We start from the raw sequence: 16,023 nt of genomic DNA on the forward strand, positions 1-16,023 counted from the left end.
GACGGGCTACACAGGCGGCGGTCGGCGCTGGAGGAATGAGCGTTGGAGGTAATTAATTTCCAGACACTGGAGGGTTATTATCTGCATAGCGATTTCCGGCGAGGGAACTCGGAGCAAGTCTGGCTGCGATGTTTTATCGACAGACTTGGGGACGCAATCCTAAAGAAAACGCGCCACCTGCTGGTGAGCAAGTGACATCTCCCGGTGCCCCTTCCTCGAAAAGTCTCACATCCAGTTGTCTCCGGGGAGGGTTGTTTTTTTTTTTTTCCTTTAAATGTTCTTTTCTGAGTCACGAAATTCGCCTTTACTCATGTAAAACTGCACACTGCCCTTCCAAAGAACAAACACGGATTCTGTTTTCCCTGCTCCAGATTTGTGAGGGTAGTTTTGGTTTTGTTTTGTTTTGAAGAATCCGAAATCCTTGGCAACTTTCTACCACCATTAGTTTCTGGTCCTGGGAAAAAACAATGAACCAGGATCTACTGCGAACGTTTTCTGCATTCTCCGAGCTGGGTTAGCGCTACCTCCTAGGTAGCTCCTTGGAGATGAGGATGCTCTGGCTCTTGCGTCCACTTCCTCCCTCCCTCCCCAGCTTGGAGGAGCATCTGGACCCGGGCCCCTCCCAGGATTCCCAGTCGGGCTTTCTGAAGAACCAAAGGAATGGAGAGGGAGAGCCTGCTTCTTCGAATCGGATTCTCTGAAACAGGCCATGCCTCCTCCTACCCTCACCTTCCTCCCAGGCAGGCCACTGGATTCCAGGTCCTTTGCTGCTCCCTTCCCTTCCTGGAACTCCCTACAGGATATTTTAGCTGGACCCTCTCTACTCCTTGGCATCAAAGCTGCAACTTAAAAAAGAAAAAAAGTTGCTTTAAATTTTATTGAGATGTAATTGACATTGGTTTGATACATTTATATATTGCAATGATTACCACCGCCATAGTGCTAGCTAGCTCACACCTCTGTCACTTCACATGATTACAATTGCTTTTTTTGTGGTGAGAACGATCATCATCTAGTTTCTTAGCAACTCTGAAGTTTATAATACAGTATTGCTGACTATAATCACGATGCTGTGCATCCAGAACTTACCTACGAGTTGCAAGTTTGTGCCCTCACCATCTCCACAACTCCCCCAATCCCCAGCGCCCAGCCCCTGGGGACTACCATTCTACTTTCCGTTTTACAAGTTCAGCAAAGCTGGGTCTTTGATGCTCTTTCTTCCTTGTTATCAAAGCTCTGGCTTTTGGGATAGAGACCGGAAGGGAGAAGTCCTAAAAATATACCTGTTAACATGCTCTTTGGTCTGTCTTTTGCAGACAGAAGAAAACAGGGTGTAGGAGATCCTTGGGGGCTTCGGCTGTGCTGCTCTCACAGGCCTCTATCCAACTTCCTTACAAAACTCCTTGCAGGCACCCTGGGAAGTTTAGAGCTGCAATTGCACAATTTCTAATAAGGAAGAAAACAGAGGCTGAAATTGCTTTCCAAGACCAATTATTCCAAGACTCTTACAGCACTCTTTGCAGCAAAGGCTTGAGATCATGTGCAGAGGAAACAAGCTAGGGCCCAGGGAAAGACAGGCTCCCTGCCCGTGCTCCAGGCTGTCGGAGGAGGGCTCTGCTTCCTGCCACCCATCACTCTCTGCTCCAGCAAGAGGTAGGGTTTCCCAGTTCCTTATTCTGCGCTTGCAATGAGGAGTGGAAAAAGGAAGGGACCTTAGACATTCCAAAGAACTACTAAGGCCACCAAAGCTCCCTATGTGATGTGAAGCCCTGGGGTGCCTCCCGCATGCATGAACAACGATACTGACTGGATGGAAGGGGATGGGGGCTTCTGCCTCTTTAGTGTTTATGATTGGGGTCTTCCTGCATTCAGACTGTCACACTGAAGAAGTCCTGAGTCCCCAAAGTGGTGGCCCATCCGAGAGAGAAGCAACCACCCGTGGAACTTGGAAGGCATCCAGATGCAGCTCTAAGAGTGGTGTCCATCCAGCAGATGTGACTGCAACCCAAGCACTGGCATTGAAGAGGTAGGTGTGAGGTGGGCGGAGAGATTGGAATTGAAGATGCTCCATAATATTTGCCCCTTGGGAAAATCCAGAGTAACCAGCAAGCTAGGAGAGGACCGACCCCTCTGCTAGAAGAACCTTCGTTTCTGTGATTTCTGTGAAGTTCGGCTCGGGAGGAGGAGTGGTATTCGTGGATCTGAGCCATGTCATAGTATAGCTGAACATCTGCACAGAGCAGGAAACCACACTCCCTATTTCAGCCGCCATCAAGGGCCAGGTGCCCTTCCTCCCTGGTCTCAGCTGGCACTTAAAATGCCAGTCTCACCATAGCTCCCTTATTCCCAGGTGACTCCAGGCAAATCCATTTGCTGGTCATGTCTCCAATCCCCCACATGAGAACCTCTCCTCTGAAGAGAAAAGCATTTGCTGAAACACTCTGAACAAATACAAAATTAAAAAAAGGGACATATATTAGCACAGGATTTTTCACTTCAAAATGACTAATGGTTGGGTCCTGTCGGTATATTTGGGTATTCGTTTGCATATCACATGTCAACGATAAGGGAATGAAGAGAAAACTTAAAACTAGAGCATGATTATCAATGTCTTCCAGATAAAGAATTTCTGGAATCATGGCTTGGTTTGCCAAAAATTCTGTCTGTCACAAACATTTCAGGAGATTTATCTTAAAAAGGATAAGCCATGTAGGGTAGAGGGGCTTGTGCTTTCTTAATATTGTGAGAAGATAGCCAGGGGGAGCTGCAGAAGGCCACGGGGCCCATATGAATGGAAAAAGCTGGGTTCTCAATGCCCAGGGTCCTGCATGTGCAGCAAAGTGCAGGGGAGCGTGGAGAACCTCAGGGCATTTCCATCTCAAGCCACTGGGTACAAAGGCCACCCACTGAGGAAAGGGAGGGCCCACAAACACCCCTCAGCTCAGCTTAAGAGCTGGTCCTCAGCTAACTCTTGCTGGAGTGGTAACTGACAGTTAGCAGGTTAATGGTTTAAGAAAGTGCTTTCCAAAATCCCAGCCACAGCATCACCCCGAGGGTTTTCACAATGCAGATTCCCAGGCCCTGTCCTCAGAGTTTCTGATTTAGGAGGTTGGCAGGGGGCCCTGAGAGTCTGCTTGTTTTAAAAGCTCCACAGATGATTCAGATGCCGGTGGTCTTTCGAGCCCATGCAGAGTGAGAGCTGTTGGTAAAGAATGATTCTGCCCCATGGTATCTGGGTTTTGCTAAGGAGGATTCTGAGGATTGAAAATTTATCCAAAGTCAAAGAAAAGGCTCTTCATTAAAGCAGTTTATACCCTTGAGTAGGTGTTTCTTCTTTATCTTTTCCTTTTCTGTAAGAGAAGAGGTCTGGACTGGATAATCATCAAAAGCCTCTCAGTTCCGAAACTGTAGGATCCACTTCGTGCCATGGGATGGTGAGTGACATGGGGGCGGGGCTTGGGTTTCCCTCCACCCACATCATGTAGGAGGCTGCCGGCAGAGGAAGAAAAGTCATTTCTGCAGAACTCCCTTGGGAATACAGAGGCCCTGGAGGGAACCAGCCAGCAAAGCTGCCCTCAGAAGTTAGGTCACACAGAGGCCACAGGGATGTGCAGGTTCAGGCACGTGGAAATTAGCTTCTGTGTTGGGAAGCTGATCCCATTTGGGGTAAAGGGAGGGAACAGAGGCCTCTAACATCACCTGGTGAACCTCTCTTGTCTTTCAATCCATAGTTCATTATATGAGTGTTACTGGAAGCTTCGAGAAGGAGGAGGGTGCTAAATGGGCTGCATGGTGAGACTGGGTTCGCCCACACACCCTGCACACTCCGGATCTTGTAATAGGTTTGACGGGTGGTTATTCACACAGAAGCAGTGTAGACAGCTGAACGGAAACCCTAGGATGGCTGCCTATTCCCCCATGTCACTGGGGTCATGACATTTGGTGCCAGCCAACAGGGAATTTTTTATGTTTTTACTTTGACAGCACTTGCCAATTTTGTTTTGGTAAAAACATGTCTGTTTACATGCCTCTTAATAAACATGCCACTTTACACATCTTACTAATTTTAAAAGCAGCGTAAAGGGTTCCAGCTGAGTACGATCAATTTTAGTCACCTATGGTGTACAGATGAGGGAACGTAAACGTCTCTTTGAAAGTGTCTATACTGATTTCCTTGCGTCAGGTGCACCCAGGGCCCCTGGCTTGGTGGAAAGGACAGTGATTTCAATCACTAACACCCTCGGAGTGATTTAAGGAGCTGTTGTGTGACGCCTCCAGGAGAGCGGCATCATTCCTGTCACCCCTGTTTTATTAACAGAGACGTGAGGTCAGGGGCCTCCCTGTGGCTGGGCCGAGGCTCACGAGTGCAGTCCTGGAAGTGGAAATGGGCTGAAACCTCTGAGGGCAGAGCCACACACAGTTCTTCCCAGGGTCCCCTCCTCTCCTGAGCGCGGGCCCTGCACTCCTGCGTGATCGGCCTGAATCCTCACACCAAACCCAAGAGGTCAGCAAGATGATGGGCACTTTCTGTCTGAGCAGATGTGGCTTAGAAATATCACATTACTTGTCCCAAAGTCACGTAGCTAGGTGAGTCTGGAGCCACGACTTAACCCCACATGCACCTGATTCCAAAGCCCAAGTTCATAATGAAGGCAGCCTCCCTCGGCAGTACTCAAAGTGTGTCTGCTGGTGGCATCGGCCTCACCTGGAACTTGTTAGAAATGCAGAAGCTCAGGCCCTGCCTCAGACCTACTGACTTGGAAGCTGCAGACCCCATTCTGATCCCCAGGCCCAGGCTCTAGCCCTGCTCAGGGTCTTAGCCCTAAACATAGGATTTAATCTCAGCTTCTAGAATAGACACCTAGAAGCTGCTAGATGTACAAAAGCAAAGGCCCACAGACTAAAGCTTAGAAAAACCACATCACCCAACTCTAATGTGCCCCAGGGACCCACAAACTCTGCTTTGGCCCAAGAGTGAGCACTGTGGACTGGCCAGCAACCTGACCCTGGCCTTTCCTTTCTTCTCCTCTCCTGGCTCCAGAGGTGAGACTGACTGAGCAGAGAATCCACTGAGAAGAGTACGCAGGGCACAGCCGCTCCATAAGAAAGGGTAGGCTTCAGAGTCTGCTTTAGGAGGTGGGGGATGAGCGATGTAGAAGAGCCTAACGGTGTTTGGGGAGCAGTAGTACCTGCCTCCCTCCTCCTAGTAGAAGAAAATAAGAAGGGGCTCCTGGGATCTTCTCTGGTGAGGCACGAGCTTACACAGTGACGTACATATTAATCGGGATATTTGCACGTTAATAGTGCATTGCTCTTGGGTCAGTCTGGCACAGGTAACATTTTTGAATTCAAAAGGCATCCGTGATAAGTGACTGCATGTTAAAGTTATGTAAAGGGCTGACCGCTCACCAATCACCAAGTTCTTAAATATGCCTTCTTGTTTGATTATCCCAATCTCTGCCAAACTCAGTGTAGTTATGGTACCATCCTCATCAACACTCTGCCAACAAAAAGGAACCTGGTCTCAGCAAGTGTGCTTCATCTTCTCTTCAACTCCCCTCTTTGAAATCCAACACAGAGGACGCCGGAGTTGAGGCGCAGTGGCCCGGGGCCAGCTGCGCTGGGAGCATCCGCAGGGCTACATGCGGACGTCGGGCCGTGCTGGCGGTCTGGTCTCCCACTCCACGTGCTGTCTTCTTCCCCAGCAGCCCAGGGCTTTCACACTGGCCCTGTTCGACTTTCTCTCTTCTTCTGAGATTGGAGGGGTTGCAAGCATCACCACATCAAGGGAACTGTGCGTTTTAAGAGCAGGGTCTGGAAAGAATCATGTTTAACCTACGGGATTGGCATAGAAATGGTAGAATTGCCTCTATTCCAAAAAGCACAGAGTATAAACTCTTGGAGGAACCTTAAACATATCATCTTTGACACCTCCATTTCACAGACGAGAAATCTGAACCTCCAAATACGATTTACCCGGTGACACAACTGCAACCCGGAGCTAGATTTCCTGACATCTGGAGGGGGCTCCTTACACTTTGCTCCCTGCTCCCCCTTCCTGTGAGCTAAGTCTTGAAAGGAGGGGGTCTTACGAGGGTCTCCCTTTGTCCTACGTCTTCAGAGGACAAAGCCCGTATGAGGGAATGATGCTCTGGGTAAGAGGCCCTCTACAAACCCCGCAGGCACGCTGCGGTATAAAGATGCCCCCGTGGATGCCTGGGCCTGGGGTTTGGGTGACTGCTGCTCATGATGCAGCAGCCTTATGAAAACATTAAATGTCATTACTTATTTCTTCATGTCCAAAATGTATACTTCAACATTTTCTCTCTGTAGACAAGTGTCACTTTTACTGCAATCTTCAGGCCAGATGTTCCTGGTATAAGTGGTAACAGCTGCCATGCTGGCAGACGTGTGGCTCCAGCTAAGTCACTTTCCAAAAGACCCCAAAGCTCTCTCTGCAAAAACACTGGCGTGACAGGAGAAACCCATACCTGGCCCTCCTGAGCTGCTCAGGAAAGCACAGTGGAGGCTGGCACCGGGGCGTTTGGGCAGGCAGGATGCCAAACCGCCGCCGCACCTCCCTCCTCCTCGGGGATGAGCTGGAATCCCTGGGTGGGGAGAGCTGACTCTGCCTCCTTCCCTTCCGGCTTCCTTTCAAAGCAGCGTTTGTAGTGCCATCACCCATTATCCACGTCCTCGTTTGTCTCAGGACCAAGTCGTTTCCCCTGTTTTCTGTCACCCTCGCCATAGCCTTCTATGATCTTAAGTTGACATGCTATTGTTTTTGAACTTCGCTCAAGTTGCAGCCGCCTGGTAGCATTTATCTTCTCAGTTCCCTTGGGCCTTGGTGAATTCCTCAACAAGGTCCCATCTCGGCATCAGCGTTTCCAGAAAATACAGGCCCAATTTGCTTCCATCTTGAGCGAAGACTGGGGACTTGACTCAGCCAGAAAAATAACGCTTGCCTTTGCAATTTTTGGCTCTCGAGCTGAATGGCCTATTATCCAAGAATGTCATCCTGTTGGGTAAAGTTGAATTTATATGACAGGCACATACGTGGACAGGCACACAGACACCCTCCGGGCATCACACAAGGGAGCTAAGGGTGGCTGCAGCGTGAGGCTTCCTCCAAGAGGTGGCGAGCTCATTCAGAGTTCTGGCTCCTCCAGATGGGAGTGAGGCCAGCTCTGGGCAAGAGGAAATCATGTTGGTGTTGCTAGAATCCGGCGAGATGTGCACTCAAAGGATGGACGACCTCCTGGGCCTGAGCTTTCAGGAGGTCAGTGGTGGCAGAGTTCATTCGGTCCACAGTCTCCAGGAGTGGTCCAGCCACTGGCCCCCAGCCAGGATCCTGGGGCTAAGCCCTGTGAAGGAACAGCTCCCACCATAAAAAGAACTGGGCTTTGGGATCACACAGAACTGATTTCTAGTCCTGACCTTGCCTCTTACAAGTTATTTGTTCTGGGCAAAGCTGCTTAATCGCTTGACACTTCATCTGTAAAAACAGGATGAACGCCTGTTCTATGGGATTGCTGTGATGAATGAACCAATATTTGTAAAGCTCCTGGTACAAAGGGAATCACAATTGTTCTCTCCTTCTTCTGCTGGGACCAGATTATGATTTCATCACTTCTTGAGCTGAGATGTCTTTTAGGAGAATTCCCACCTCAAAAATCAGGACTGTTTCCAAGCCTGTGCCAGTTATTACACCACTTGTGCTCAGTTCCAGCCCACCTTTCCACACTCTGCTCTGTGAAGCTGGGGCTGGGACCCTGTGACCTACATCTTCCCTCTCCCAGCTGTTCGATGCTGTGAATAGGTAGGGGCGGGGCGAGGGTGGGTACTGGAAGGCAGTTTGCTCACTGCTTTCAGTGTTGCTCTAGGGCTGCACCTCACTCAGCATCACGGGTGGTTCCGGTTTCCAGCTTCATCCAGCGCTCCCAGCTCCAGCCTCATCGGGCCCCGTGGAGTGCCCTCCCCTCAGATAGCTGAGCCCCTGCCCCGTGGACTTCCTCTTCTGAGCTCCTGAGCCTTCCAGAAGCAGGAGGGAAGTGCTGCTTCCCCAGAGGGCAGCTTCCCCAGCTCTACAGGGTCCGTCCTCCTGAGAACCCCAACCTTTGCCTTTGTATCCTCCCCCTTTTCCCTTGGCGTCCCTGCGCTGCTCCCACTGTGCTTTCTTAGACACCCCTGCCCACTGAACCATTTTCTCTATTAAATTCTCTCTGTTGAAATGCCTCACATGATTTCTGTTTTCCCTGCAAGACTGATCGTTACAGGAACCCCATGTCCCAGTTTGCCTAGATTATCCTGATTTATACTAGTTTCCCTGCCATCTTGTCTTGTTTAGCATTTGTCCCAAACACAACTCTCTTGGTTTCCATGAGATCACTGGAGACATAGTTGTCCCCTTTAACAGGCCACATGGCAAGGGCTTGAAGCACATGCATATATTAGGCTTCTAATGCAGATTTCTATTGTTTCTCTTTGATCTAGAGCCATATTTGTCATCTCTACTTTGGAACAGAGCATTCCCATTGACTTTAAAAAGGGGGCTTCCGGAACACAGCTTAGTATTGGAGCTACAAAAGCATTGCTCATGCTACCTCTATCTTGTAATTCTACGAATTAGCCCATGAGTGGCTATCTGCATGCGCCCTTCCTAGCCCAATCTAGGGAAGTGACCTGTCCCACTTAAAAGGCTTTACATACAAAGACTTCATTTTGAAATTTTTTTCACACCATGGTCTCATTTCCTATGCAATCCTAAAATGACTGGAATCAGCGCTGTTTCTGAGTCTTTGATGAAGGTGTTCTCTTCGCTTGGAGTAACATTCTCCTTCTTTTCAAACTCCTCATGGATTATCCTCTCTTCTGCTCAAGTATCACCATCTCCTTGAACCCTTCCCCCACAGCGGGTGTCTCTGCTCTCTTACAAACCCATTCCACGTAATTCTCTGACTCACTTTTGGCACTTGATCACTTCTTATTGGGCTTGGTATCTCTTACATCGGGATCTTATATTGCTATAACTTTAAATGCATCCTTAACATGTCAATTTGATCAAATGCTAAGTTCCTTGATAGAACTGCCTATACTTCATCTTTGAATCCCTCACAGCACAGATCAGTCTTTTTATTTCCACTCTAGTAACATGAAACTTCTTCTACCGAGTCCCTTTACATCCATCCCTCGCGCCTTCCAAACTCAGACATGTCACCGGATATTTCTGTTCACGTTTTCCTCTGCTTGGAGTTCTTGCCCCCTTCACCCAACTTATCCCTCCAGCCTCCTCCTGCAGAAGCTTCCTCTAACACTGCAGGCTGAGCTAAGTCCCCTCCTTCTCTACTACCATCGTGCCCTGTCCCAGCCCCTAGCGCTGCACCTACCACGTTATACTGAAATCACTTCTTAGATGCCTGTCTCTTCTGATGGTCTTCTCTATAAGCTCCAAGGATAAATGATGTGTCTTGTGCACCTCTGTACTCACAGGACGTAACATAATGCCTGTCACATAGGAGGGACTTGATAAATGTGTGTTGACCTAAACTTAATACATTTTTGCTGAATGATTGAATGACATCGATTCAGCAAATCCGTGAGCTGCCATTTTTCTCCCCTGGACACATGTTTATCTCCTTCTTCCCCTGCCAAAACCCCAACGATTGCTTCACTGTGCTGTATAATCTTTCTGTCAGGTCTCTGACACACAAAACACATGTAATCATTCCATTATGAGGCCTGGCACTAAGTTTAAGCTGAGTGTACAGATTTATTAGATCTTGTACCAGGAAACCAGTGAGGCAGAGAGTTTAGGAGGATTTCCAAAGGGGATGTAAAATGTTCATGAGCCCTTGTACTTCGAGGCAATTCTATGCTCCCGTGGGGGCCTCAACTGTCCTTGCAGATTGTGTTTCTCCATCTTCCTTTAAAATATGCAGGCAGGCGACTGCTGTGGACTGACATGTAAAGGAAAGCGAGGGTCAAGGGCAACGAGCAACCTGCATATTCATCGCTCGTCATAGCCCCACTTCATGACTAGCATGCCCTGCACTATTACTCACTGTTTCTGTGCAAAGACAAGTCACACACAGTTCAGACAACCTGTTACTCCAAAGTGCACTTTGCACACTGGCTAGTCTGCTCTGCTGATATGATTGTGAGCACTGGGTGCAGACGACACCCAGTGGGCGCTCTGACGGTCCCCAAGTGTTTGCTGTCCCTGCTTCCCCAGGAATGTGTCCCTCTCCAAATTTTAAGGCTCAATTTAAATCCCACCTCCTCTAAAAAGCTTCATCAACCATTCTGGCTTCTAGGACTCTCTCTTAAAGCTCCAAAGACGAATGGCTCCCAGTGTAGTGCTTCGTGGCATTGTCTTAAAAAAGAGTTTAGTGTAAAGAGCCCTGGACTGGGGTTTACAAAGCTCACATACCGGTTCCAGGTCCCTTTGTGACGTTGGCTAAATCACTTCACAGTTCTGAGTTTTTCTCCCCTAACCTCCTCTCGTCTCCCTCCTCCCCCGCTTCTCCTTCTTCTTCCTTCTCCTTCTATATTTTCTTTCCCTCATCCTTTTCCTTCTCCCCTTTATTCTTTTCCTCCTCCTGCTTCCTCCTTTTCTAGGAGATGGGACAGAATAACACCTGTCATGGGGAGGATCTCTTTGACATGTATGTGAAAACATGGTGGAGACTACGGAGTGTATGAGAGCTAAGGTGGTGATTGGAAAGGAAGGGATGTAGATGCTTTCATTTCATAGATCCTGGCTGCCTTCAGGAGGAAGGTGGCAGCAGGAGGCAAAGTCCGGTTGCAAAAGGCCAAACAAATTTGGGAAGAATGAATTCCAGAGATGGAGGCCAAGTTTGAATTGAATGAGTATCACTGACAAAGCATTCATTAAGGGGGCCTGAAACCAAAGGACGGATCATCCGTATGGTGGCCAAACCCTAGGAACAACCACAGCAATTGCTGATTCCAATACAGTTAACTTAACAAGCATCACTGAGTACCGTATACTGGGAAAGGCACCAGAGAGGCAGTGGTGGAGAAGGCACAGTCCTTGTCCTTACTAGAGTTTCCAATCTACTGGGGAAGACAGACAGGTGGACAGGCATGGAAATGCAGAGTGGTAGGTATTATAAAAAGGGGGAGTACAGGGTGCTATTGGAGGATACAGGGGAGCACCAGGCTTGGTCTTGGGAGTTCAAGGAGGTGACATCAGACTCAGGGATGCAGATGGCAAATAAGGAATAAATAATAAGAAGCCTGAGAGCAAGGACCTGAGGCCTCACTTCACTGGAGGGCTTTGCTGTGAAACTGACAAAGCTAAGCTTCAGATCCCCTTACTTGTCCGGGTCCTTTCCAAGACCCTGGCAGGCCTCTACCAATGCAAAATATTGTTATGTGATTTTGTACATTTTGAAAAAGTAAGATATTAACTGAGATTACTTAAGACTGCCTTTTCTTTCTACTCTGACTTTCCTTCAGTCATCCTTTCCTTCATGCAAGCATGGCTTCCAGGAAGACTCCCACACTCACCTTGCAAAATGACCTTGAAGGTGAAGATCGGAGGCGATACAGGGATACGCATGTGTTCCGAGATGCCCCCACCAGAAGTATGTGAGTAGAGGGGGGGGAAAAAAAACATGGACGGAGCTAGCAGGTAGTCTATAGGAAATTCTTTCAACTTTACTCACTCTTATATGAGACACCTGATAGAGGTTTTCCTAAATCTTAAAAAATTTACATTACCAATAACAAATTACAAAATTGAAATAAAGTTCCCAAAACTAAAAATGGTAAAAAATAAATTTCGATCAATCATACTGGAGGAAAGACTAAGTTATCTTTTAAATCTCTCTATACCAAATTTTATTTTTACATGAAATCGTCATCAAAGAGATTATAGCCAAAAGTGTAGGGACAATCCATTACAGAGGTGTATTAGGCAATTAATTATTAAAAATATTAAGTTATGATTTAGGATTTTGTGATGTACATGATATTTGTCAGTTCTTTAAAATATATGATTTTTTATGATTTCTTTTCTCTTTCTAAACAGATATTCACTTTCATACCTAATTTTGTTTTTGTAATTTTGAATTCTTCCTTTTAAGGAGGGCAACCCAAATCCCATAAGCTTCAGGCTTTTCCAAACCTAGATCCACCCTGGTTGACCAGGTATATTCTTGGAACTGGTGGGACTCATTTCTGTTGTAATTGACAGTTTCTCCATAAGTGGTTGTACAAAACCACTTGATCGTTGTGCAAAACCAGTGCCCGAGGCTCGCATCTCTTCTGGAGGCTGTACCCCACTGGCTGAGAGCCCCTGGCTTCCTGAACCCATGAACTGAGCCCTGAGGGAAATCCTCAAAGGCCTGAGGAGCCTAGGGTCCCCAGGAAGGATGTTATCTACTGGAAGGGGTTTGTTGGTGAAGATACCAAAAGGCTGGTTGGGGTGCCAGCTGGCATAGCCAGGAGAACTGTTTGGGCAAAGTGTCTCAAGTGACATGGAGAACATAGAGGGAACCTAGGATAGAACGGGGACAGTATGCGACCTCAAAGGGTGGGAGAAGAGCAAATGCTTGTCAAAATCAGGCAGAGGATGCCTTCGAAGAACTTCAGACCACTCCCAGATGGCAGAGAAATGGGGTCTGCGCAGCACTTGGAGAGGCTGCAGACAACACCTGACACCAGCCTGTGCGCTCACAAAGGGAGGAACAGTCACATTCTCTAGGAGATTAGAGTTGGAGACCCAGGGTAGCAACAGCTCAGGAAAGAATGAGGGAGACAGAGCCCCTAAAGCTCAGTTCACACTGGGATTGGCTGGCTGTTTGCAGAGAAAGATACTCTTCTGTCGCTCTAATTTTGTTCTTTTTGGGCAAATACCTAAAACGAGCTTTGGACATTAATAAACTTAACCCCTGTGTTAGGGTTCTCCAGACTATCTATCTCTATGTATCTATGTACCCATGCATCTATCTCTATGTATCTATGTATGTATCCATCTATCTACCTAGCTGTTTATCATCATCATCTTTATCATCTATTTATCTGAAAAGAGGTTTATTATAAGAAATTGACTCACAGGATTATGGAGGCTGAGAAGTCCCAAGATCTGCAGTTGGCAAGCTGAAGGCTCAAGACACCTGATGTATAGTTTTAGTCCAAAGGTCTGAGAACCAGAGCACACGTGGCATAAGTGCCAGTCTAAAAGCTGGCAGGCTGGAGACCCAAGAAGAGTCAATGTTTCAGTTCAAGTTTGAAGGCAGGAAAAGACCAATGTCCCAACTCAAATAGTCAAAGCAGGAGGAGTTCCCTCTTACTCAGCCTTTCTCTTCTAGTCAAGTCTTCACCTAACCGGATGAGGCCTACCCACACTGGGGAGGGCACTCTGCCTTACTCAGCCTAAGGATTCAAACGTTAATCTCATCCAGAAACAGCCTCACAGATACACCAGAATATTGTTTGGTCAAATGTCTGGGCATCCTGCAGCCCAGTCACATTCACACATAAAATTAACGATCACAACTCCATCCCCTGTTTGTTTTATCTCCTGGAAAGTGTTAACAGGTAGAAGAAAAAGAGGGAAAATGTAAAACTGGTCTTTTAGGGCCTGGAGAAACAGAGAATACCCTGTCTCACCCTTTAACAAGAATGATATCAATCAGTGTAGGTACAGTGAAGACTGGGTAGGAGCAGGGGTTACTTCTGGGGATGTTTTGTATCCCAAACACAAGTAATTCTTCTAATTTTTACTATTTCTTGATTGATTCTTATTTTCTCAGTTGGACTTAAAGTTCTCTTAGGGCAAGAACTGCCCCCCGCAACCATACCTTCCCCGCCCCACCCCCACCCCACCCCCAACACACACACCCCATCCACCCAAGGCTGAGCTGACTAAATGCTGAATAATTCACAGACAATGCCCCTAGGTCTCAAGAGCGTTGTTACCTGAAACATCTGTTGTGCTCTTTAAGGAAGAATAGTTTCCTTCTTTTAGAATAGTCTAGAACTCTATTCTATCGAGGGTGTATAAAATATTTAAAGACCCTAAAACAGCTGATTTCTAAAATAAGGAATAAAATTAAATCCACAAATGCATCGCAAAAGCAATCCTTCCTTAAATGAGGTCTCACATCTCATCACAGTGATTCATACAGAATAGTGTCTAAACCTGGATCGCTACACCAGGAGCAGAAATTCAAACAAGCTCATAAGAAATTCAAATACATAGTTTGTGAGATAAGTATTACCTATTTTAGCAAAGGAAGAAGAGTTTAACCAAAATACATGATTACACTTGATTATATTGAATATTAATCTAAACAAACCCTAATTTTAATAATTTTACATTTTTCTTGCTGAAGTAAGGAAAAATGTGTAGATACATGGCATGTATGCCATTTTAAAAATTATCATGACCATATATCTTTAATTTTTTCATCTTATTTTTGACATGGCTGTATTTTTAAATCCCTAATCAAAACAAGGACATTGAGATGACACTTCTATTCCATGCCTTTTAGATATTATACATTGAAAAAATTAAGTATTGAAGCTACTCTACAGGTGACTCTGCTCTGTACTTAGCAGAAGAAAAATTATTTGGAAAAATGAAGTTGAGGGCCCTCAGCTTGGGAAGTCACCAAGTGAAATCTTTATGTTCATGTTCAAAAACAGAAAATCAAAGACTTTGGATTCTGTGTGAAGCATAAGTCTCAGAGTAACTCAGTGCCTCCAAAATCACATCTGGGCACTTAAATTTTAAGAGCTTAAAAGGAAGTCATGTGGAAATTCTTCTGAATGGAGTCATAGACACTTGGTTTCCGAGGAGTGATCTTTGATCAGCGCAGGTAGACGTTGCTAAGAACTTGGAACGATGGGGTATAAACATCATGTTCTGACCCCCTTCTGGGAGCAGGATCATGTCTACACTGTATCACTGGGCAGTGGGATGACATGCATGGGGAAGAATGGGACTCTGATCCCAAATGGCCAATGTTAGAAAGTGTCCCTCTATTCTGACTCAGGCTGTCCCTTGACCATCAGCCCTGACTGGTCTCCTACAGTCCTGACCTCACTCTCTATTGGCCGCCCTCTGTCCACCCAGAGCTGACCTCAGTGAGTCCATCCTGAAGCTGGCCTGCATACACTCTTCTTGCTGGATGGTCTGCTCTTAGGAGGCTCTGATGACCTCAGCAGCAGTCCTCTGCTGGAGGGTCCTAGCCCTTCCTGACAGTGCAGTGCTCCACTATGGATGGGAATTTGGAGTACTGTTTTGTCAAGAAAAAAGCTGAATTAAAGGCCTTCCTTGCTTCCCTATTTTCCCCACATAATGACATGGATACTGCCCCACAGCAGCCTGAGATTGCCCACATCAGTGCACTTGGGCATTTCCTGGCCCCTTCTTGATGTGGCTGAGTTTGTGGTCACAGGAAAACAAAAAGAAATGAAATAACACTCTACAGCACTCCCTGTGGTTGGTTCCCTTCTTGCTGCTCGCATCCAAAGAGCTTTGCTAAATGAAAAATCCCAGAACATTAGGCTTTGATGGGACTCTTGAGATTTTATTAACTCTCTAAGTTTATAATTTAGAATACTGAAACCAAGAGAGAGAAATTTTCTAAAGTTGGAATGCTAGCGACCGGCTGAGCTGGCCCTGGAATCCTGGTCTGGGTGATTCCCTGCCCAGTGTTCCCTCTACTCCAAAGGCTGCACCTTCAAAGAGTTGTTGCCTTAAAAGCATCATCAAACCAACTTTGAACATTCACATTCTTAATGAGCAAGGTACTGGCCGAAATGTCCCTTTGCTCAAGGACTTGAGAACTGTTCTGTGGTCTCTCCACTAGGTAATTTGCTCAGAGGAATGCTTTGTCTTCCAACAGATGGAGAGATGGATGACTGATGTCCAGGCTGGGGGCGAAGCATCTACAGGTACTGCTTATGCAAAACCAAAGTAGGCAGAAACCTCTAGCTTATTTTTCACCTCCTCCCCCTTTCAAATAACTATATTTGTATTTCTAATAC

The sequence above is a fragment of the Leucopleurus acutus genome (assembly GCF_964270905.1).
Source record: "Leucopleurus acutus genome assembly, chromosome: 12".
Classification (NCBI taxonomy): domain Eukaryota; kingdom Metazoa; phylum Chordata; class Mammalia; order Artiodactyla; family Delphinidae; genus Leucopleurus; species Leucopleurus acutus.